This window comes from Varanus komodoensis, unplaced genomic scaffold, assembly GCF_004798865.1.
Source record: "Varanus komodoensis strain SLA01 unplaced genomic scaffold, ASM479886v1 scaffold67, whole genome shotgun sequence".
NCBI classification, from domain to species: Eukaryota; Metazoa; Chordata; class Lepidosauria; order Squamata; family Varanidae; genus Varanus; species Varanus komodoensis.
In genome coordinates this window covers 30472-54896 of record NW_025336308.1, presented here as the reverse complement: position 1 = coordinate 54896, position 24425 = coordinate 30472, and positions in this window count along the sequence as shown.

Genomic DNA, 24425 nt, shown 5'->3' with positions numbered 1-24425 from the left:
AGACACTTGTGCCCTGAAAGGCGAGAGGCTGAAATTGGGTGACATTTTTACTACATTTATTTTGACGATGTCCTAGAAGGACCAGATTGTAGGTCCACTCAGGTGAGCCTGTCTCCTACCCCAGCTTTTGGGAGGATGTAAACTGAGGCAGGTTCACGGCTGTGTTTATGTTTGATACTCTTTGCCCCAATTTTGCTGTTCTTTGCTCTGGAGCAGAGGGCAGGACTGCCTCTTATGAAGAACACTGGTGCTGGTCAAGGCACATTCATAAGTCCTTTGCCTACTAGGGCGGTTCACATGAAACCCAAGAGTAGAGATCTTGCTCTGGATTTCATGCATAAGAACAATCCTCAGGATCATGGATTCTCTTCTACCAGGAAGAGAACAACCCAGTGCAAACTGGAACCTGCACAAGTAGAAACAGGTCGTGGAGTCCACCTGCCCCTTGCTGCAGCAGGTGGATCAGATCCAGGTGACGGTTGGACACAGAATGTGAACTGCGGTCTCTACCGTGAGAGAAAGCTTGTTCGACACACTTGTTTTACAAAAGAACTCTGAGTGATTCCAGCAGCTTCCTTCTCTGCAAATCCCCAGCAACCACAATACCAATCTAGCTTGCTCAGACATGGGCAATTGCATTGCCCAGCAAGACCACCTAGGAGACAAGACAAAATGGTACCCTCTTCTGTATGACCACCCATCAGGCCTATGAAGAACATAATCCATCCTCACCATCAATCTTCTCCAGGCTAAACATTGCCAGTTCCTTCAACCTGTGGAGGCTTCCCTACTAGTATAATGAGGCCTATCCTATCACAGGGACATCCTCAGGCCATGCTAAGCTTTGCACGGATTGGAAAAGCTGAAGACATAGGATAAAAAGTGTCTTCAGTCCAGTTCCAAAAGCCCCCTGCAGGCAGTTGTGGTAAGCCACCTCTCCTGAGGACAGTGAAGATGGAAGCTCTTTATCTAAAGGCCTCTTGCATTGGCTTCTTTGGCCAATCCAAGGCCAGTCTACAAATAAAGCACTATATTAAGAAGAGAGGGCAGGCAGAGCCCTGAAGTTGCCCGTCACCTGGCCAGCAAACTGAGGAGGTAGGCGCACAGAAGAACCTCTGGACACACTTCTCACGGTGGTGAGAAATAATGTACTTCTACTCAACTTTGTTATTTCTCGCTCCGAATCTGTACATATCCATTCGCATAGGCAAACATTATGCAACATTTTGCAAATAGATCAGGAATGTGGCAGCTGTGAGCACTCGCTCAGCCATTTGCAAATGTCTTGGGCAGGCAGGTGCTCAGGCGTCAATGCTCTGAAGTGGGCATGCACCCATGTTTTGCATGCAACAATAATATCCCAATGCAACCCTACTGCGGCAGGCGGAGAGCGAGCCACTGGGGTTTATCTTCCCTTGCATGGGCTCCCTCTATCTAGCACTGCTCTCAAGCAGTAGACATCTCAAGAAATCAAAGAAGAAAACAGGTTACAGTGGAAGAGAAAGTCTGTTTTCTCACGTTCTATGCCGCCACTCAAAAGGGTACCGTTACTCCCCATCTGAAGAATGCTACTGAGCACTTCTATATAGAAAAGGCTGAATTTGCCCAGGCTGAGTGCAGCCAAGCATGGCTCTTGTTAACATTCCCAAAAGACAGCGAGCTATTGAAAGAGGACGGCAGAAAGAAAGGACACCAGTCTCTGGTGGCGGCATAGAGGGCACCTAGTATGTGATAGCTTTCAGAAATTCAACAGCAGGTGTGCCACTGCTTCTGGCAATTCATTTCACCTCCATCCTGGCACTCTGCCTTATATCCCCTGCATTGAGATTCCACCCAGTGCTCGTTGGGTGTGCAAATGTTTGCAGAGGGATTCTCCCAAATCTCTACACGTGGGCTCCATGCACTGCAAATGTGTTTGCCGAAGGTGGTTGCTGGGAAGGCATGAAGATCAAGAGCAAACCAAAGAATTAAGAGCCTCGGTCAGGCAACACAAGGGGAAGCGAAAGACGTAGAGAAAAGAACGCCTCCACGTCAGAGTTGGCAATTGACGGCCGATGCCTCTGTAACTGACAGGCCTGACTGTTGGAATATCTAGCGCTACCTGCTAATTCTTTCTGCTGCCTCTGTTGTTCTTTTTATTGCACTTTTAAAGCTATTTTAAATTAACATTGTTGTTTTAAGTTATTTGTGTTGCATTTTATTGGTTGTGTTTTATGTCTTGTTGTAAACTGCCCAGAGAGCTTTGGCTACGGGGTGGTACAGAAATGAAAACAACAGCAGTATCAGCAAGAGCTTCAGGATGGTTGGAGGCTGAGCCAGAAGTGCAGACATTAACCGGACTGTGTCTTTGAACAAACAACCTTTGAGGACAACCATTTCCTGCTGTTCTGACCAACTACTGGCATTTTGTAGCTCTCTGTTTCTGAATTAGACCCAGAGAACTTTTGTGCTTACATTTCATGCAGATTATCCTATTTTTACCACCAAACCTAAATCTGAGCAAGTACGCCATTAAATGTTAATGTCCTCACTTTTCTAAAGTAGGCACAGGCAAAAGACAATTATACAAAAATATGAATAACACAGTAAAGAGAGCCACAATCGTGTATAGTACAGGGACATGTCTGGTTTATTTTAGTGGAAGATACCAATGTGTACACACTGAAAAATAGAGACAAATACTGTACGTTTTGATAATTCTACATGAAAATACTCATGGGATGGGCAAGAATTTCTTTGCAGTGTTTATCAAAATGTGCAAAGTCCTCCATATTCAGAGGGAAAAGAACTGGGAGTTTAAAATGAGAGGGAGGGAGGGAGAAGGAGAGAGAGCAATAGACCTATTCAAATGTATTTCCAGATCTTTAAGTGCTTAGTTTTTAAATGTTTGGGTTTAAACCCCTGGGTGCTCAGCCATGTGTATGGTTGTCCCTTCTTCTTTTTTTCCCTGACAGGATACTAATCTTTCATAGCTCAGCTCCATGCAGGCACCACATTGCCCTCACGCTGGCCTAACTGATTCAGTATCAATTTCTCAGTACCAAATTCAGTAGCAACCAAATTTAGCTGGTACAGATGGGAGAGAATTTCACTGCAGTTTTGTTTCCCAGATATGCTCTTGTTTAACCATTTCCCATGCAAAATTCTTCGTATTCCAGACAGAAAGAATGTGAAGGATTTTAAAGAATCAAATTCAGGAGAAAGAGATGCTGAAAGGTTTTCTTCTCCCTATTTACAAACTGATGCAGAAGTGGGATGGAATGGAATGTACCTTTGGAAAAAACGAGAAAATGACTAAGCTTAAACTTTCTGGGGTCATCCATCCCCGGTTGGAACATATAGCTTCCATTAATCTATTGCGGCTAGTTGCTATTGATCAACCTTTCTTCCCACAACAGAGGTTTTCGAATGCCTTTTAAAACCCAGGCTGTCACCAAAACTTGTCGCCACAAATCTCATACATGATGTACTGTATGTTTATTTTGTCCATCCTGAATAATTTACTGCCAATACATTCTGTTGGATGAGCCCCGGATGATTAAGGTTTATAGCATTTTTGGCTATTACAGCTTGCCCGTACAACTTGCTTGGAAGGCTTTGCTGAGAAGCAGGGCAAAAATTACGATAATAAACAACGCATCGGCACATGTCTCGCTCAGCTTACTGCCAGGATCCTGCACCAATAGACATGATTCGTTCATCTTAGCAGGGATGCTTGTTCTTGAAATCTACTCTCTGGAGCTGATGCAACAAAGGTAGGGCCTTGGATTAAAGGGTCTCAGCTCCTTCAGGGTTGTCTTTGCAACAGGTACACACCTGCGACTGCGTTGATGGATCTAATTAACCTCACCCTGAGTTCCCCAGCCCTCCTTCATCTGAAATCAAACCCACCAGCTCTCTGCCACCATTGTGTGGGAGCAGGGCCATTTATACTTATTTTGCATGAAATTGCCTCGGCCCACCCCCACCTCTCTTGGTCTGGCTGCTATCAAGAGGCAACTCACCTTTGTTCCCAACATCAGCCCCTCATTCAAACCAAGCACTTCAAAAATGTGAAAGCGACAGAAACATCTAGAAACACCCCGGGGCTGGGACACCTTTCAAAACTCCCGCTATAAAGAAAATCCAGATTTAAGTATCAACAGATAAATAGAATTAAATTGCATGTTTCCTCTATAGATCATGGACTGAATGTGAGGATGAGTGTTCGGGGAAAGGGAGCTGGTAGAAGGTTCGTTCTTCCTTGCGTGTGCACAGGGGAAAAAACACGCTCGTTTCCAAGGTGGTGCATAGACTGAAAATCAGGTTTGGAGGATCAGAGAGCTTTCATTCATGCTTACACAGGTGAGCATGCAAATCAGCTGCCTGATTCAGCATTGTAACATTGCGAAGTCATTCCTTTGACTTTACTTTCTCTGATGGTCTTCTCCAGTGAGGTCCATACATGACAGAATGGGATTCTTGGATTGCAAGCATTACACTTGGAAAAAAAGAAGGTAGAACTCCTCTTCTGGTTGCATCACAAACCCATTGCAGATTAAGATGCAGTGCATGGAAACTAACTATGCAATTCCCGCCTTGATGCAACAGCAACATGTAGAGCAGACCTTTCCAGGTTTGCAGGAGAGAGAGATGCTTTCTGAAGGAAGTCTGCACTGTTCCTGTTGTCTGACTCAGCTGGAGCTCAGGTCTGCAACTTAGGAAGTCTTGGATAACTTGGAAAGTATCTCCAGCGAGGAGCACTGAGCCACTCCTCCTCTGGCTTCTTCCATACTTGATGTGATCACACACGATGGGCGAAGGATATAGAGGTGAGAAGAAGTTAGATAGACTTATGAGAATAGTACTGCACGGGGACTCCATGCTTCATTTTGTGCTCACAGATGTAAGACATGAACTATCCTGGGAAAAGGTGGCCACCAATCTCCACCTTCCACAATGGATCCTAACGATAAGCATTTTTCCAAGATGTGTGTATGCCAGGAGAAGTAAATGTAATAAGGTTCTGGATGTTCACAAGACATTTGGACAGAACATTGAGGAAAGAAAATTTGGAATGGTAAACAAGACCAAGAGTGCCAACTGGTCAGGCTGAGCATCTTAGAGACCATAGACCTGGACCATCAGAAGCTGCTGAGACCAAAAATGGGCTCTGTGCACAGCCCTTCCAAATGGTGAGTTAGCTGGGCTATTGGAGGAGTGTTAGGGAGCCTCCCTGGAGGAGATGGATGGTAGGCAAGCACTCGAATAGCTGGCCGTGGGCTCTCCAACAGCACATGTTACAGGGGTGTCCTGTCCAGCCAGGTCTTTGTGTGGGGGGAAAGACAGCTGTGAGTCCTTGCTCCTTCCGGCTCTGGGCTTGATCTCCTGGCTCTGATTCCGGTCTTGATCCTTAGCTCTTGGCTCCCACTCAAAGGCTGCTTCCAGCTCCACCCTGGCAGCAGATTTAATGCATTCTCAGCTACCATATTTTTCGCTCTATAAGACACACTTTCCCCCCTCAAAAGTAAGGGGAAATGTCTGTGCGTCTTATAGAGCGAATGTGTGTGTGCTCGATGCCCAGGATGCTGCCGGCCCACCTGCACCATGTGGCACCACCTGGCTGGCATGCGCTCGGCGCGCCCTGCTCCTCCGGAGCAGGTGAGAGCTGTTAATCACAGGTCAGTGTGTGTTTTCAAATGGCAACCCGTCTTTTAATGAAGCCCATGGGGAAGTGATGGGGAATGTGCCTGTGATTATCAGGAAGCTTTCCATGGATCCCTCCTCTAAAAACTAGGTGCGTCTTATGGTCAGGTGCGTCTTATAGAGCGAAAAATACGGCATATCCTGTCTGCATGGCCATGAATGAAATGTTCTCAACAGTTTGTTTTCCTGCCAGTGAGCGAGAAGGATGATTGAGAAGATGAATAAGATATATTCATAAAGAGCTACTTACCTAAGTACACATGGAGAGAAATAGTCACGCATAAACAAAAAAAGCCCTTTGTAAATGAGACAAGCATTCTCCCTTTCTCTTTCCAAGACATAAAGTGCACTGAAATTACTGATCTACAGACATGGCGGTGTTACTCTATCAACTTGTTTGAACTGGTAATTGCTTGCAACGTCTTTCCAACTGGATGGGAAGGAAGGACTTTTCAAAGAATCCTATATTCATTCAATCCTGCTCCATTTCATTTGGTGGCACAATTTATTTTTCTGGACATGGAGAAAAACACCTGAGTGTGCTCATGTGTTTATATCCTGACATACCTTGTTATATTCCCTTTATTGTGAAATATGCATTTTAATGTGCATTTTGATACCTGTTCAAGCCGGAGGAAAAAGGCTTCCTCCCAGCATTCAGGGAAGCATCAGGTATGGAACTGTGCTGTACTTTGTAGGTTAGTGCAAATCAGGTGGGTTTCCTTCCAATTCTGGATGGAATTTAGAACTTTCAGGTGCCTACCCTTACTTTTTCTGCGTCTGAATGGCTCTCTACTGGGGAAAGTATCTCTGCCCAGGAGTAGACCATAGAAGCAGAGCGAGTCCCAAGGGGTCTCCCGGGCCATCTAGCCTGACCCCCGGCTCCAGCCGGCTCATCTCATGACATGCCTACCATGTGCATGCCCAGCCTATCCTTGAACACCCGCACCGATGGGGCCTCAACCACCTTTCGTGGAATGCTTAGACCATCCTAAGACAGATGGACGAAGTAGCCTGACGTACACAAAACCGTGCTCCCTATGGAGCTACGGTGAAGCCAAAGCTCAAGAACGTGGAAAACAGACCTCATGCATCCCAGGTTCAGAGTTCACCAGGAACCCTGTAGGAACGGCACTCCACAGAAAAGTTGCTTCCTATTTGCCACGTTGAAACTAGCATTTTCGTAAACCAGCCAGAGAGCCCTCTGGACTATCGGGGTGGTATATAAATGCAATAAATAAACAAATAAACAAACAAACAAATTTTCTCCTGGGTGCTCTAAAAAGTGCAGAAACGGGGCTGTTGCTTTTTCCCTATTCTTTTAACATTCTTCTCACTATCACACAATAATCTGTATTCTTTTCCAATAAATTATAAAACCAACCTGGAGCACTCACTAAACAGCCAACACGGGTTAGACCCTCCCTCCATGCATACTCCATTGGCTGCCCACTGCTCGTGAGATTAAGTGAATATGGAGATCTTTGCAATCCATACATAAGTAGCTTCGTGACTGACTCATTTCTTTCAAGGAACTTTCATAGACAATCAGTTGCCATGGAGATGATGCAAAACAGGAAAACAAAAAGCAGAATAGATGCATGGTGGGTGTATTGTGGTCCTTGCATTACCTCCAGAGCCCACACGATGACACAGTTCGGGAGCTAAGCCTTTGCCAATGTTCATGCATAACTAATACATATTTCCTTTATCACTTGCTGTATATGGGTCCCCACGGAGAACCACCCAATTAACTAAATACTTGGCATGCACTCTGCTTTCCACAGAAACAGGATTTTCATGAGCATTAAAACCTATATGCAGCAAAGGTATAGATTTTACTGAAAGGCTCATCTGCACCGGGGGGCAGGGGAGCCAAAAGTGAGGCTGGGGCCCCAAACGACAGCTTCAGTGGGTACCAAAGAGCACCTTGGATGCTGCTGCTTGGGGAAGGACCATGCCTCTTCGGGCCAGACTGGTGGTGACAGTGGTGAAGATGAGAGAAGCTTCTAAGGTGGCTGTGGGACAACTAAATAGAGATGGAGTGGACATTTTGTCCCCCTTCTCATGGAGCCACAGAGGTGGTGGTGAGCAGGGGAGCAGCATCCAGTTAGGAAAGGAAATGGTTCATCCAGCCGGTACAGCAAAGCATGCCGGAACTCCGTGGTTTAGACACAGATCGCTTGAGCTCGCAGTTCGCAACCTGATCTGAATTTCAGAGTGAATTGGCCAGCCACTGACCCTGGGTTGTTGAACTGGTGAGGAGCTTCGTGGTCATATTTGGCTGCACTACATCACGACGTCAAACAAGGACAGGGAATCTTTCTCTAAACATTTCTTAATGAACTGATGAAGTGTCCAGTAGTCCTCAAAAGCTGTGCCATGAGACATTTATTAGTCTTTCAGATGCTGCCAGATGCTTTGTTGCCTTAGCTGTAATGGACTCACACAGTTACCCCTCTGGAATTTTTAAAAATGTTTTATTACACCTTGTTACCACAGACGTCTCATCTAAAACAGCTTCTCCTTGGGTCGGAGTCATATGGCTACGGGAAGGTATCAGCGTAGATTAATAGATGGATCTTATTTGTATTCTGGCTCTGCTGCAGCAACCTTCAACATGCCTGAGAAGAACACAGGAAGGAAAGTCCCACAGAGAATGCCTAAATAATATTTCACTCAAGTTCCAATTTATTTCCCATCATTAATTCTTGGGAAAGCCTGAGAGCAGGAGTAGCACATGACCTCCTCATTAGAAGAGATTCACCAGGTACCAGTCTGTCTCTGGGCACAATTCAAAGTGCTGCTTCAGAGCTGTAGGGTGCATTAGGACTGGACTGCCTCGAAGACGGTCTTCTCGCACACCTGTCTGCCCAGGTATTCATCTATTTGGGGGAGGGCATTCTTTGGTTATCACTCCCTCCATGGGGTATTTGACGACTTTCTTGGTGGGTCCTCCAAAGTTTGAGAACTCCTCTCCAAGAGAGGGTGGATTGGGTCCCTCTCCTGTACATCTGCCATCAGTCAAATATCATGTACACACCCACACTAGCCATGTCATTGTCATATACCTGTGTCTCTTTGGTTGACGGTTGTTTTAATCTGTTTAGGGAGCTCACCTCCCTTTGAGCATATTGTCTGGAAGGAGAGCCATTTAAAGTGCATGTTAGGTTAAGGGTTAACCATCAAGTTAGGGTTACAGTCAATAAATCCTGAATTCTTCTGCAGGTTCAGTGGCCCAAAATTACCCTAGTTCAGGTGGACAGAGTGAGCAGTCCAGCTAAATACTCCAGGGCTGCCCCTGGGGCATGCGATGTGCCTAGAGAGAAATCTTCCTGCAAGCTGGGGATAGGTCTAGGCTTCGGTTAGGTTTAGGGATCGTAAAAGTTCAATCTGTGGGCAAACCTAGGCCTGGAACTAGCCTAGACTGGGCAGCCAAACCAAATGGTCAACCAAAATGCCCTTTTGACACTCTGTCTGGCCGGAGATGGATTTTTCCTGCATGGTATAGGTGAGGACTGGGCTGTTAAAATCTGGGTCCCTGGAGGCCTGTGGAATAGCCAAGCCTGGGCAGAGGGCATGAGAGTCAACAGGAAGAACCCATGTGCCACTTTGGACCTGAACAGGAGGAGGGAGGGAGGTCTTAAAATTAGGGTTAAGATGTGGATTATGGGTAGGCTTAGCAATGTGGCTTTTTGTACAAGTCCGGGGAACTGGCCCGAGGTTAAACTGGAAAGGCAGTCCACAGGAATCACACCAGTGCTGCCGCTGGACAGGATGTCTGGATGAAGAGGGAATCTTCTTGCTTGCTAGACTCAGGGTTACGTTTCAGGACAAGGTTCGGAAAACCTGCGTCCTCATGCATGTCTAACTCATTGGAGACGTTCCTCAGTCAACCTGTTAGCCGAGTCAGCCCCACACTTCTGCCCTGGAGCCCTTAGATATGATGGAAGATTCTGGGAGCGTTCCGGGACACCTGTACCATTCACATCAGACTCAGGCAAGCTGGGCAAAGCCCGTCCTGAACTCAGAATGGGAACTCCTGCATCTGTCCCAGACATCTCCACATCAAAATAATCTAACAGCAGAAATAATCTGTTGGAAAATGCTGCTGAGACCCATCTGCTGCCCCTGGGCTTCGCAGAGGACTCTGGTTTGCCACAAAATAGGGCTTTTATCTGAAGCCGCTTGGCTGAAACCCTGAAGTAAAACACAGATTTCAAAAGTAATAACAACCCTTCCATTTAAATTCCGTGTCACTCATCATTTTAGGCTCAATACATCCTGAGAAATAAGTATTCATATTAAGTTTATGATAGAGAAAATTTCCCTCTTCGAGGTTTTCAAGGGAGAAACAGACTCTCAGGTTCAGCAAGAATATTAGCAGCTCCGGTCCAGAGAATGAGACCCCTCGTCTGCCTGGCCACGCTTGTATTATCTTGTGCTAGTGAACTGCAGGAGCAAACCGAGGTCAGAGGGACCTGAAATGTGGAACAAACCTGCAGCTGGCCTCCCCTTCCCCCAAACATGGAAAGGTTGCAGCAAATAAAATGATGGGATAGATTTTTTTCCCCCCCATAATGTGAAGAAAATTGCTTTTTACCAACTATCTGCAAGTTGCAAGGCAATTACGATTTCGGGGAGAGCTCAGAGGCAGCAAGAATGCCTGTGTGTCGTTCGTGTTATTTGTGTGTTAATGTCGGAACCAAGTAATCGCAGAAAATGCCTTAAAAAGCAGCAATTTAAGATGCCAGAAGCTGTGGGCATTAAATATTTACATCTTGCAGGAGGGCTGGCCTCACACTGCCTTAAAGCTGCACTTCCAGTAACGGGAAACTGTCAGCATCTCTGGGCCATTCGAAGTGGAGCAAAGGGCCACCTAGAAACAGGGGAGTTCTCTTCAGTTCCACTTAACCCCATTTCCTAACCAGATCAGTTGCGGATAAACCCCGGGAGTTGCTTTAAAGCAGATCTGTAGTTTTGCTCCACTAGCTCACTGTTCTCTTCTGTGACTGGCAGTTATTTTGTATGGGCTTCAGGTGTTTCCCTTTGCCCATTCCCCAACCTTTTTACCTGGACCTTAGAGATATATGAGAAAGGCATCTCATTTTGCTTTAGATCGGGATTTTTCTGCACACCCTGAGAACCTTTTATCCCACATCAGCCTCACATGGTGAGGTGTGGCTCGTGGATGAATAATTTTGTCCTTCTAGGACATTGTCCAGTACAGGTTTGTGGGGAAAAAATGTCTTTAAATGATAGCCTCCTGCCTTTTACATTTTCCTTTCTATAAGCCAAAGTATGTGGAACTACACAATGCCCCCAATTTGCATAAGAAAAAGTATGTTGGGTGCTTTTATGGCCCCAGGCAAAGGTCATGTCTTTAGGCAAAAAAGGAAGTTTGTTACAGGTCAAGTTAGCATCTCTTGAAAGACAAGCGCGGGAACTAAAACCTCCAGTGAAAATGATTAAAATCCATGGGGGGAAGCATTTGTAGGCTGATTTGACTGTTATTCTGACTGGAGGGCAATAGACCAGCCATTGTTATGTAGAGTTTACGCACTGCTACAGGAAAGAGTAAGTCTTTAATTGCCTGTACTAGCCAAAAGCTCAAATCCATTCTTGTGATTCAAATCTCCTGAGGGAAACTTTCAGTCAAACAAAGGCCTTTCATGTGCAGCATATGCCTTGCTTGCCTTGGCAGTTCTTCTGGGGTCATAAAGTTACCCCAAATATGAGCAATGCTAGGTTAGAAATTGATAGTGAGGTGCAATTGAGGTGAGGGGGCACAGGTTACTGGGATTTCACCTCTATGTTCATAGATATTATTATTGCTACTACTACTACTACGACTACTACATTTTTATACCACCCTTAGTCAAAGCTCTAAGCAGTTTACAACGATGTATAATTACAACCTCGAAAGTAAAAATACCTACTCAGATCTTTATCTCTGCCCCCTCCCAATTCCCACAGAAAACTCACCACGAATCCTCTTTGTGAAAGAGGAAAGGATGACAGGAAAAACTCATTCCTACCCGCAGCTTGTGGGTGGAGGAGAAGTGCCCTTCATACCATAAAATACACGTCTTTGGAAATGTTGCATGAATAGCTGTGTGTGCATTACGTGTAGTACAGTGAATATCAAAAGAAGCCCTGAAAGAATGCCATGTACACATGCTTCAGGCCGGTCTGGAGCTAACACTCTTAGATCACAGAATAGTAGAGTTGGGGGGGACCATGAAGGCCATTGAATCCAACCCCCTGCTTTTGCAGGACACCAGGTCACACCATCCCACTCAGAGGGCTGCCCAGTTTCTTCTTGAATCTCCCCAATGTGGGAGAGCCCCCCACCTCTCCAGGCAGCTGGTCCCACTGTCCTATTGCTCTGCCAGTGAGGAAGCTTTTCCTGATGTCCATCCTGAATCTGGGTTGTTGCAGCTTGAATTTCTTATTCCGTGTCCTGCACTCTGGCATCAGCAAGAAGAGAGCTTGACATTCCTCTTTGTGACAGCCTTTGAGGTACTTATAGGGGGATCTCATGTCCTCCCTTAGCCTCCTCTTCTCAAGGCTGAGCATGCCCAGTTCTCTCAGTCTCCCCTCACAGGGCAGTGTTTCCAAACCCTGGATCATTTTTGTTGCCCTCCACTGGACCCTTTCTAATTTACCTGCGTCTTTCTCAAATCTTGGTGCCCAGAATTGGACACAGGACTCCAGGGCAGGTATACTCATCAAAGGCACATCAGCTTCGCGAGTTCGCTAACGTCCCATTGACGTTGCTGCTCATGCTGTCCTGACATCCCATTATCAAACTGGGGCCTCCTCCACACACGTGCTCATCTTTTCCCTGCTCTCCAATTTCCTTAGACTGTGGCAAGTGGAGGAAGAGGGAGGAGGGGGAGCGCACACCACGGCCCCTGAAAGATCCCCCTTTAAAAGCATCATTGTTCTGCTATTATTACTGACTGTTACGAAGTGGAATTGAGGCATGAAGTAGATTTGTGCACAAGATAATAGCCTTTATTAGACAAGCTATTGAGGACAAAACAAAAGGCAACAGCCAAGAATCAGTAGGGGCGATACTAAAAATCCATCACAGACACACGCAGAAATGACATTAATAGCCAGCATTTCCTTTCAATGGTTGGAACCCTTCACCTGCCCCCTAACAATGCCAGAATAAATGGGATTAATTTTATTGATCGGCAAAAGTTAAATCACATAGATAAAGATGTCGGATTGGTTTCACCGTTTCCTTTCTCTTGGATGGATGGCTTTCTTGCTTTTGTTTTGCTTTGTATTAAAAACAGAGAAGCTAGAGTGGTTCCAGTCAATTATCCAATCAAAGCTTTCAACCAGAATAAGCATCAAGTTTGGAGACTCTTCATCTAATTTTTTCCCTGGATTTTAGAGCTTAGAATGACTTGCATTTGTGGATGGAGCATTAGAAATTTCTGAACCAATGTGGAATGTGCCATTTCTCTCTGTGTGTGTGTCTTTCTATATTTGCATCTGGGAATACCATTTCTAAAATTTGTCCTGGAAACTGTGCTTGTGCCATTTTGTGTCTGTGGAAGGATGCTGGCCAACCAGCCTCTAGTCCAATCCTCTTTTCCTGACTGGAACTACAACTTGAGAAGTTCCCACTCAGAAACACACCCCATACGCTTGTTCAGAGGTGATCTTGCTGTATGAATACCTCTACTGATCCTTTTTGGTTTTGTTTCATTTTCCAGGAATCCCTGATCATGGACAGGAAGCACTGGAAATACCTGGAGTGAACAATGTATCTTTTATCAATATTAGGAATTGCACTGAGTCAATGGTAAGACAATCCAAGAGATTACATCTCAAGTACTTTTTTCTTTGGCCAGGTTTCATTCCACAACTAGAACTTTCTCTTTCTTGGATGATTTATATACAAGTTGCTTAAAAATCCTCACTCACTAGCCATTTTTAAAAGAATATATCTTGTTTCATTGCTTTCCCTTAAAAGATGAAGCATCTCTCCACCTTCAAAGGGAAAGAGCCTGTTTTTAGCTTCGTAACAAATAATCTTACCAGTGAATTTAGAGAGGAGGCTTAGAGTGACTAAGGCAGACATTTGTCTACCTGTGACTGCCATCGTCTTCTGCAGCTAGCAGCAGTTCCCCAGGTCTCATCTTCCTTACCTGGACACACCAGAGACTGAACCTGGGACCTTCTCTATGCAAAAGGTGTGCTCTGCTCCTGAGCCATCAAAAAGGTACAGCCCTTTTCCCTGCCGCAAGAACCGCTCGACAACGGTTCCTTTTCCTTACCAGCTGGACCGCTCGACAACGGGAACCATCTTAAGAATGGGGGGGGTGTGAAGGAGTCTATAGCAGAGCAGAGCTGCCCCACTTGGGGTCCTGGGTGTAGCCATGCCAGCATGATGCCTGGGCTCCACCTCTCCGCTTGAGCCGGTCCTACCATTAGGCAAAGTTGCTCAGCCTCTCCAGGCTGTCCTTGCGCACTGTGCAATCACGAATTAGGAAAGGGCTGGCCTGTGCCGGAGCATCAGGCAGAAGAACAAGCATGCAATCCAATGAAGGACCGCTACCTTTCATCCCCTTGCCAGCTGGTTGCCGATCCTACTCTAGGACAAACTAGCTAAAGGGTCCTTCTTCCTTGATAAGATTCAGGGAAATGTTTGAGGCGCACCATTTCAGGCAAGCTTTGCATTCTGAAAACAGTGGCTTTCAATTACTTATATCTGCAGGTGTAGTTTGATTTGCAGCTGCGACTCAGCGCACATGTGCATGTTGTAGCTTTCTGGGGCTTGATCTTATTTCTAAACATTGTTTTCAGGGGCATCTTGGAGAAAGAGAGAGAAAATTCAGAATGCTTTACTGTTTCCCCTTTCATCCGCTCATGACTTTGTTAGGAATGAGCCCAGAATGGGCAGCTAATGGGTAGCTAATCGTGGTTGGTCTGGAGAAAGTGCACATCTGACTTTCTTATTATCTCTCCTGCTCTTTCTGTCTCTTCCTTCCTTCCCCTCCTGCGCGCGCGCGCTCTCTCTCTCTCTCTCTCTCACCCACACCCACACCCACACCCACACCCACAAACAGGGAAGGAGAAAAATAGGCATGGAGAGAAAGGGTGCAGTTGGCAGCTTGAAACAGAGAAATCAGCCAAGAAAGAAAGAAAGGGAGACCTCTGAGATCGGCCAAAGACACCTTTCTCTCTGCATACCTGACCTGGAGAGGTACACCTGTCCCCTGGAAGGAGAATCTGCTGCTGGCCCTCTGCTTCTGCACTAGTGTAAAATGCTCTGCTTCCATTTTTGTAAAAGGAGAGATCTGTTCCTCCCTGTGCAAGGGGCTCATCATGCGAAGGAAGCCAAGCCTAAATGCTTCTGGCCCAGAACCCACTTCTTAAGGGGTGTGGAGATCACAAAGAAGCAAGATCAGGTTCTCCCACTGCCCCCATGTGCAAAATTCTACCCCTAGCTCCACCGAGCAAAGACCAGCTCATTCATTAAAATGCAACCAAAAAGCCAATTAAACCAGAAGTCCATTAATGAATGGAGGGGAAAAGCACATTTACCTGAGAAGACAAGGAGTCTGACTGGTAAATTCCACCCCCCCCCCCCCGGGACAATCCTGCTTCCAAGGCCCTTTGTCCAAACCTACTGGATCAGGCCAAGTGCCCATCCTCTCCAGCACGCTGCCCCAACAGGGAAACCCGTAGGACATAAGCACAGAAGTGTCTTCCCAGCCATGTTCCCTGGCAAATCTTGCCTCTGATACTGAAGAGCATAGAACCATCAGTGCTAAGACCCAACGGTAGCCTTGTCCTCCATGAATTCATCCATCATTTGATGGATTCCTATTAATTTATACCTGGTTTTTAATGCATCAGTTCTAAGAAAGGGAGGGTGAAAACACTGCAAAAAGGGGGTTTTCTCACACACAGCAAGGATGTCCTTTCCCCTGCTGGATCCAGCCGAGAGTCTAGCTAGTCCAGCATGCTTTGCACACTGGCAAATAGCAGGGAAACCCACAAGCGGGACAAGGACATAACACCAGCCTCCCACTTGTGTTCTCCAGGATTTTGTGCACTGCCTCAGGTACTGAAGGCGGCACATGGTATCAGGACTAGTAGCCATTGTTCTCCTATTCTTCCACACATGTGTCCAATCCCCCTTCCCTCCAAACTTGGTATCCTGGGAAAAGCAGGCCTGATGGGGAAATGAGCCATCATCTAAGCCAGGTTTCTGAAATCTATCATCCTCTCAGTTTCTGGCTGGCAGAACTGAATGCTGAGTACCTGGCAGGCCTGGGATCTTGTCCTTCCTGCCCAGCATACAATGCAATGCAGTGGGAGCCATGTTCCATGCACAAGGTGCTCAAGAGATGTTCTCATCCATGCATATGGCTTTTGGGAAACATAGTGAGCTACCTGGGAGGGGTTTCCTTGAGACAGGAATTGGACAGATGTGTGATCTAGGGCCCCTATTAGAGCAGCATTGGAATGTGTTGGCTTGTTCATGCCACAGTGAACGTGCGATGCCCAAGGAGCTAGTGATGTGCATTAGGAAACGGGGTTTCCAATGTTGCCTCTTGCCTTCTCCGGCTTCCTTCCCATACCCCTGGTGCATCCGTGCTCCCTCTGGCGAGGCTCTCTCTCCTCTGTGCTCTCCCGCTCTTGTTCTCTGTCTTCCCCACCTCAACAGACTTCCCCTTGGCTGCCTCCTCTAGCTCTCCTCCTCCCTTCCCGCAAGCCCACCCTTGCTATTTCTTCTTTGTTTCCTTCTCCATGTCTCACAGCAGCAAATGGAATGTCAGCAAATAAATAAGAAATACAGACACATTTTTTGTCTCCAAGCTAATTCACAGCCCTGGGTGGAGATCACACTCAATTGGATTCAAAGCCACAGTGCCTAAACCTGGGGATATTCAGCTGTCATCTCCCTGCTTTCCATTTGCCGTCTGTTCCTGTTCACTTATTTTTTGAGGGCAGCCATTGTTAGAGGATAATTTATTCAACAGATTTCACCCCATTGTCAAACAAAATTCGACATTGTATTATTCATCATTTACAAGAGGAAAATCTGCCCGGCGATCATCTATGAGTGTGAATCACAGAGCATGACAGATCGGGTGGGGTGAGGAAGAGCGAGCGAGCGAGACTCTATGAAATCAAAGTTCTACGCCAAACATGGAGTGCCATTTCACATTTTACTTTTTCAGGTGTATGCGCAAGATCTTTACAAGGTCCGACAAATGTGTGAATATGGCAAACTCTGTCTGTGCCCGAGTCACAGGCTCAGGAAGTGGAAGTCACATAGGCTTCCACACCTTGATGCCCTGGCATATGTCTTGGACTACAAGTCATGACATGTGGAAGCCACCTTGCAAGAAAGTAAATGCAGGGAGGGAGGGAGGGGAGGAGCAGCAGTACAAGATGAAGGCAAAAGAAGCATCAAACCGACCCAAAAAATGAATTCACTCACATTACTATGAGTTATAAAACAGCTTAATTGGTCATCAGGTTGGATTCAACCAACTGTCCCCTGGAGATGAATTATAAGGCTTAACATGCATTGGGCCAAATTTAGTGCACTGTTAAGGATCCCTCTCTTCATCCCCACTGCTTTGTACTGAGCGGAATCACTGCTCCAGGCATCCTAGCAAGAACCTGTAGCATCTTTGCTCTCAGCCTAGAAGATATACTGGTAGAGCGCCGAGTGATTTGAAGTAGATCGGCAAGGAGGTGAGACTTCCAGCCATTCAACGGTGCCAACAACGAGACGACTCCCCCACCCCTGCCCTAGATTAGACCACTGACATGAAAAAACCCTCAGCTAACCAGGAGAATAGTTTTGTGTGGAAGGACTATGAGAGCCATTCAGTCTGGGTATTCAGAATTCCTAAGGGCCAGATTTCTTGATTTCACGTGTATTCCCTTTTGCAACAGACTCTGGTTGGTGGATCTTGGGGTTCTAGCAGAAACAAAGTAGATGTCACAAGCTGAAATGCCTGGGTGAGGGACAATTCGACTTCCTGCCTCGGTGTGACATCCATTTGCAGGTATGGAGTGAAAATGATGGGGTGTAGCACCCGAGAAGAGAAAAAACCTTCTTCCTGCTTCTGAGCATCACTCCCAGTAAAGAACCATCCTGTTCTGACCTGGACTGGGCTCAGCACCACCAAGCCCTCCAGCTTCTCCTGATACTGACTAGCTTCAAGGCCCTCCTGATTTGTATTTGACAATTCTGATTTCTTTGAGTTCTGTTTTGATCAGGATTTAGCAATTAATTCCTTCTGGACCAACACACAAGCTTGGCTGCAATTGGCAGACTAAGCCCTTACATTTCTGAGCTTGCAACATGGTTCACAACTCCCCCCCACCCTCCACAAAAAAACCCCAAGTTTGCCACCTTGAATACACTTGAAAAATAAAGTGCGTAACAATGCATGCTTATGAAAAATACACATCTATGCCCTTTAATCCAAGGGAGAAGGTATTTGTTCATTTCCAAGGTGCACATGATTGATGAGTGCACTTGGAAAAACACAGGCGGAAGGATGTGTGGATTTTCAAGTGAAAATAAAGAGAAACAAGGCTCAGACTCTGAGGCAGAGATGAGTCAGAATGAGTTTTGGGGGTGAATTCAGAAGACTTTGGGAAGTTCAGCTTTGCTGCGCCAGGCATCTCTAGCCAGGGTCAAGCCCTAACTTGGAGTTTGCATCTTGGAAGTTCAGAGGAAGGATCAGATGACGCACTTGGTGCCTGCCATCTGGAAGCCTCTTCGCTGTGTTCCCACATTCTCATTGTTCCCATCACATCGTTCCTTTCAATGCAAGCAGAGCTTTGAACAGACAATCGACCAACCAAGAACAAAGGAGCTAATCAGAAGGCTTGTTGTTAGAGACGGAGGTCTTCCATCGCCTGGGGAAGATCAAGCACTGCCAAGAATAAGGCCGGCACCGATGGCAGAAAAGCAAAGCGGGCTCCAGACCTAGAACAAAAGAAAAGTCGGCCCTCTGCTATCCGCCACCCCTGCTGATGTGCAGCCAAATGTAAGGGAGCATGCAATTAAAACGGAGCGCGTGGGAATGCAAAGTAAGACAAAATCATACCAATAGAAGCATGCTCCCCACTGTTTGCTTCAAAAGCAAAACCTGACCAGCTGAGAGTGCCAGGCAGAAATCTGTCCTCCAATGTCCTGATTGTCTTCTTTCACAAGAGAGGCATCTGTTTTTTCTGCCTCCTTCTCATGGCACTTTAGAATCTCTCTGGATTGCATTTAACCTGTTTTATGGCAGCGCAATGGCCGAGGGTGCTGCGTTTCTTTCCCCTGCTGCACAATCTCCGTTGCGCTGCAGCCTCCCTGGCTGCCCACACTTCTTGTTCTGAAAGAGCCCACTAGGAGGTGCTGCCTCAGGATGTCTCTGCTGGACTTGAATGGAAATGCAGAAAGACAAAAAGGCTGAGAGATGTTTACACACAAAAAGACAAGATAGGCACAAATGCCCCTCGGCCACCTGATACATAATATCACAATAATACTGCATCTATGATTTTCTTCTCTTTTGATTCCCACCCCCAGTGCATTTATCATCTATATAAATGAATGAGAATCTTGGAAAAAATTTAAAAAAAGATTTTTTGGGTGGGGGCAGAACTAGATCCAGAAGCAGGGGAGAGCTGTTCACAGGAAGTCCACAAATATGGGGTTGGACAAATGTGGGTATATGGAGAGACAGGAGGGAAGGACATGGCCGCTGGTGTGTTCCTTCCTTATCCCGTATGTATTTCCTTATAACTTCCGAAATATCCTATGCATGCCACAAGCTGCATGTAAACATCTGTCAGCACAATTAGGATCCCATGGAGGTACAGCGAGCGACAACCTGAAGGTGGTTGGCCACTGTGGGAAGGATGTTGGACCAGTTGAACCTACTGGATCAGAACAAATGATCCACCTTGGCAATTCTCTGAGAAATGATGCCAAAGGCACGTAGAGGGCAAATGCCTCTCCATTCTCCCTTTTCTTCTGACAGTGGTATAATAATGGATAGTAAGAGCATCAAAAAATCTGACCCTCTTAAAGAAGAAAACCTATTGTCTGCAGATGTTCTTAAGCTGCCTCCTGCCTCCCTTCTAACAAGCCAGAGGTGCTTTGCTTGGTTTGATTTCTGCGTTCTTTTCAGAAAACCTTGCTGTGATGGAGCAATGAGAAAAATATTTTCAACACACACACACGGGGGGGGGGGGCGAGAGCCATAATAAACTGACCCATAGATGTATGCAGTCCTAGAGTGGTAAATTATGTGAACCTCACAAGCTGGACATGAGCATAACATCATAACATGTGAAAAGAATGAGGCAGCTACTCAAGAGGTATCTAGAGCTTTCTTGTGGATTCACAAAGTCAGAGTCTGCAAGTCCCAGAAAGCAATCCAGTGACAGAGCCTGGCCAATGTGGCAAGTCCACGGCCGGCTAGAATACACTGTTTCACGCAGCCAGTCCAGCCCGTGTGTTGCTCCCTCACCAGCAACAGCACATGGGGGGCAAAGGTTGCTTGGCAGCCCTCTCAAAAACCCACCTTGAAGGGCCTACAGGGAAAGCTCTCAGGAGAGCAGAAATGATCAGTCAGAAAACATACATTTTTCCTTGTAAAATAGGAAGAGAATCATGTCAGGGCAGCTTTAAAAATGAGCCAGTTCCCAGAGGAATGAGAGAAGGTCATCCATGAATGTATCAGAGAGTATGAGCTAAATGAAAAACCCTCCAAGGTGGCACTACTCCAAGTAAGAGACTTCTTGGAGTTGATATCTGGATATTCTTTTTGGTCTTCCCTTGGGGAAGAGAAAATGGGAGAAATAGCTCTGCGGCATCACCTCGAAAGCAGTTCAATTAGACAATCGGGGATGGGGTGCTCATGATACCAGGGGACCCTCCCCACCCACACACCTGCCATTCTATAGGTAACAGAGCAGAGATACCTCCTTATCTGGGCCATGTGGGAGGAGCCCATACTTTGGATCCTCCTATAATGCTGGAGGATTGGCTCTTCCCACATGCCCCAAAGCTTGCAACGCTACTTAATGGTACATGAAGGAACCTCCATGGCAGGAACCCCAATTATATGGGAAGTCCAACCCTTGATACCTGGGTGGGTTTTAGAGGTTGGTCCTGAGGAGGAGAGATTTGGGGAGGCACTGCCCTGAAACCAGAATCAGGCTGCAATCAAACTTTGCAATTTCTGACTCAGTTGCTGGATAACTTGACCATCCTTTGGCACAACGGGTATTTGGACACCTCTGACACTCTGGCAAAGGACTGGATCATCCACAGAACACTCCTGCTGAAATCAAATTAACTCTGTCTTACCGAACAGAAGTCACATTGATTTCAGCAGGCTGCTTCTAAATTAAAGATGTACAAGAATCACACTGCGAGCTCAGAAATGTGCAGACTTTGACTGCAGATTGCACCTGAGTTTTGTCCAGGAGTAAATCCTGACAGAAAATGAACAGAAACCAATTCCTCATACATCCCAAAATAGAAATGTTATCTTCCAGGGACCAAAGATAGTCAATTATGTTCTCTTATTTTCTTATGAGGCAAGAGAATGTGCACCTTTGGTATGCATTAACAGGTCTACAGAAGAGTTTGTAATGATAGGTTCTCACCACGTAAAAATCAATGAGCTGTCTAGAAAGTGTGGTGCTCCTGTGGAATAATTACATGTTTACATGGAAACATGAAGGAAGGGACCAGAAATGGCCCCACGACCTAAATGATGCTGTTCGTTACCTGGTAGGCAAGAGGCCTCCCTAAACCACTGAGAAAGCCACCGACTCTCTGACACCTGTTTCACTTGAAGTTCTTGGCTTCTCACTTGCTTAAATTGGGATTTGGATATTTAATATTTTATTTTATTTCTGAAGCAAACAGGTAAGCTGCATCTGATAACAGAAGAACCTCAAAATGTCCTGGGAATTGTGAGGTGCCCCCTGGAATGTGTGGATGGATCACATCTTCATAGCTAGGGGAAGAGGATGAAGAAGGGCAGCAGCAGCAGCAGGAGGTGGTGGTGGTGGTGACCACCACAGTCTTACACAGTCTCCCAGGGGCAGGGCCTGCCCTATCATTAGGGCAGAGGGCCAGTTATCTGAGGCAGCAGATGCTGAGAGGAAGGAGCTCAGCACCGGAGGAAGGAGCTGTGCACCACACAACTTGCCCTGCCCCTCAAAGTTAGCCCTCCGCTGGAGTGGAGGGATACTGCCTCGTTACCAGCACTGGAGAAACAATCAAGAGGCAGTCCATCGGAGCTATCAGCAAGGACTAGGAGGGATGCCTGCAGGAAGCCAAATGCCTTGGGCTGTTGTGTGCAGAGACGGCATGCTGGAAGCACGAGTGCAAAGATCACGCTGGGCGAGCTAATCCTCTGGTTTGGTTCACCTACTGGTGTCCTTATACGATACATGAACATAACTGTGCATTTGCCTGGTGATGCCCCCCCCCCCCCGAGACCCACTAAGCCAGGAATGAGCAACCCCTGGATGGTTCGGCTTAATGCTTCCATTCTCCCTCACCACCGGCTTGGCTGGAAGGGGCTGGAATGCAAAGCATCTGGAAGGACGCAAGTTGCCCCCCTGTGTTCTGTTGGGTGCCAGAAATAGCTCCTGGTTTAGGGTGCCCAAAACCTGCTTGAGGCCACACAAGCTTCTTTCTTTGGCTCCAGTAACCACTGCAAATGGATGCTGTAGAAAGCTTCCGGAAGGATAGATAACCTTTATTGATTAATTCATGTCAAGTTTAAGGGTCTAAGGCAGGTCTGCGTCTGGTCAGTCCTTGGACAGGAGACCACCATGGAACATCGCGTTCCATGATGCAAGAAAGGTGGGCTTTAATTTTAATAATATTAATATTATCTGAGTAATGATAATACAAAATTGAAGCATCATTGCAGCCTTTATACCTGCTCTTCTGGCAAAAATGGTTCCTGCATATACAAAATCAATAACAAACAAGGCACTCTCTGCCTGCAGACTTATGATCTAAAAGGAGTGGGTGACTGGAAGGGAAGGGGGAATGCAACACCAGTTCTTAAAGTTACAAGGTTCTTATAATGAACTGCCTGAATGGAAGCATGGTAGACCGCTGCCATTGATGATGCCTGGTGAAACGGCCTTTGCAAGATAAACAGCTTAATTTATAAATAGGGATGTACAAAGATCGTGTTTCTGTTTGTAAATCAGGCAGACCTGTCCCATTCGCAATCTTGAACGTGAATGCAAACAGAAGCAGAGTTCTTTTTCCAGAAATGTAAACAAATTCCTGAATTTCCCAACACATTAAAAAAAGCAGATGCAAAGCAAAATGAGCTTTGAAGCAATTTTCCAAGAATTTAGGTGTACTTGAAAATTGCTGGTTCTCCCATCCCTAATTAGAAGTTGTTGGCTGTGTCTCAAAACCGGCTCTACTATGCTTAAATGTATTTACTCTGGGCACTTTCCAGCATATTTGCCTTAAGCTTTCCCAAACCTGCCCAATCCTTTGGATCTTCATCTAACTACTTTCCAGCGTGACCCGACAGTTCTAGCAGCAGATTTCATGGGGTCCAATAGCAAAGACGATGAACTTTTTTGAGAAGTGCATTTTCCTACAACCTGGAGCATGTTTCCTCATTTTGATGTAGTGAATTTCTTCTCTAACCACCAAACATCTTGCTTTCCCCCCTTGATTAAGAACTTCAGAAGTATGCATACACTGTCCAAATAGTCTCAGATAGGATGTGGTCAGCCAAACAGGTATTTATCCGTACAAGCCATTTTGTACGTATTCTCCCATATTTTGGGAAAGATGCCTTAACACTTTTTGTGAACTGTATCACAAGCCTCATCAATGTACAGTTTCTGAGGGCAAATTATATTCTCATTTGTGTTTAGCTTCAGGAGATGGGACTTGGGTATTCTTCTCCAATCTCTCATCCCAACCATGTAAATTACAGAGATGTGCAAGAACTTTGCTAGTTTTCAAAGCCTGTTCCCAGATCCAATTCACAATTCTGCACATGAGGAAGAAGGCTTTTTCTGGGCAAGGAGGTAGGAAATCTGGAAGCCTAATCAATTCTGCTTTTGCTTGTCTGGCTGCCTCAACTAGAGATAAGTCTGGTTGAAAAAGCATAGCTGGGAGCAGTCGATCATGAGAAACTGATCTGATGAGAACTTGCATGGCTTGTCCTTTTCTCCTGAAGTGCCACGCTAGGTCTGTGACAAGTTGTCCAGTAGACCGATGACCTGCTTGGACCTCTGTAATAGTCACTAAAGGGGGGGTAGGAGCTTGGAACTGGGGTTCTGGTGATGCTGACCCGAGTGTTCCAGGAAGACCACATCCTGGTCTAAAAATTATTATTATTAGGAGAGTAAGTACTCGGACGAGGGCTTTCTCTGCGGTGGCGCCCAACCTATGGAATTCACTCCCCAAAGAGGTCCGCCTGGCACCGTCATTACTGGTTTTTCGGCGCCAGGTAAAGACCTTTTTATTTAACCATCATTTTAATTGTTAAAATATATGATCTGGCATGGACAACTTCTTCCTTCTCTTTTCTCCTCCTATATTCTTTATCTACTTATTTTATACTGTTAATTTTAATTTTATATTATTATGTTTGTATCTCAATGTATTTTTTGTATTTTTGTATTTATTGGTAATTTATTATGTTCTGTTGTATTTCAATGTATTTTATTGTGTTGTA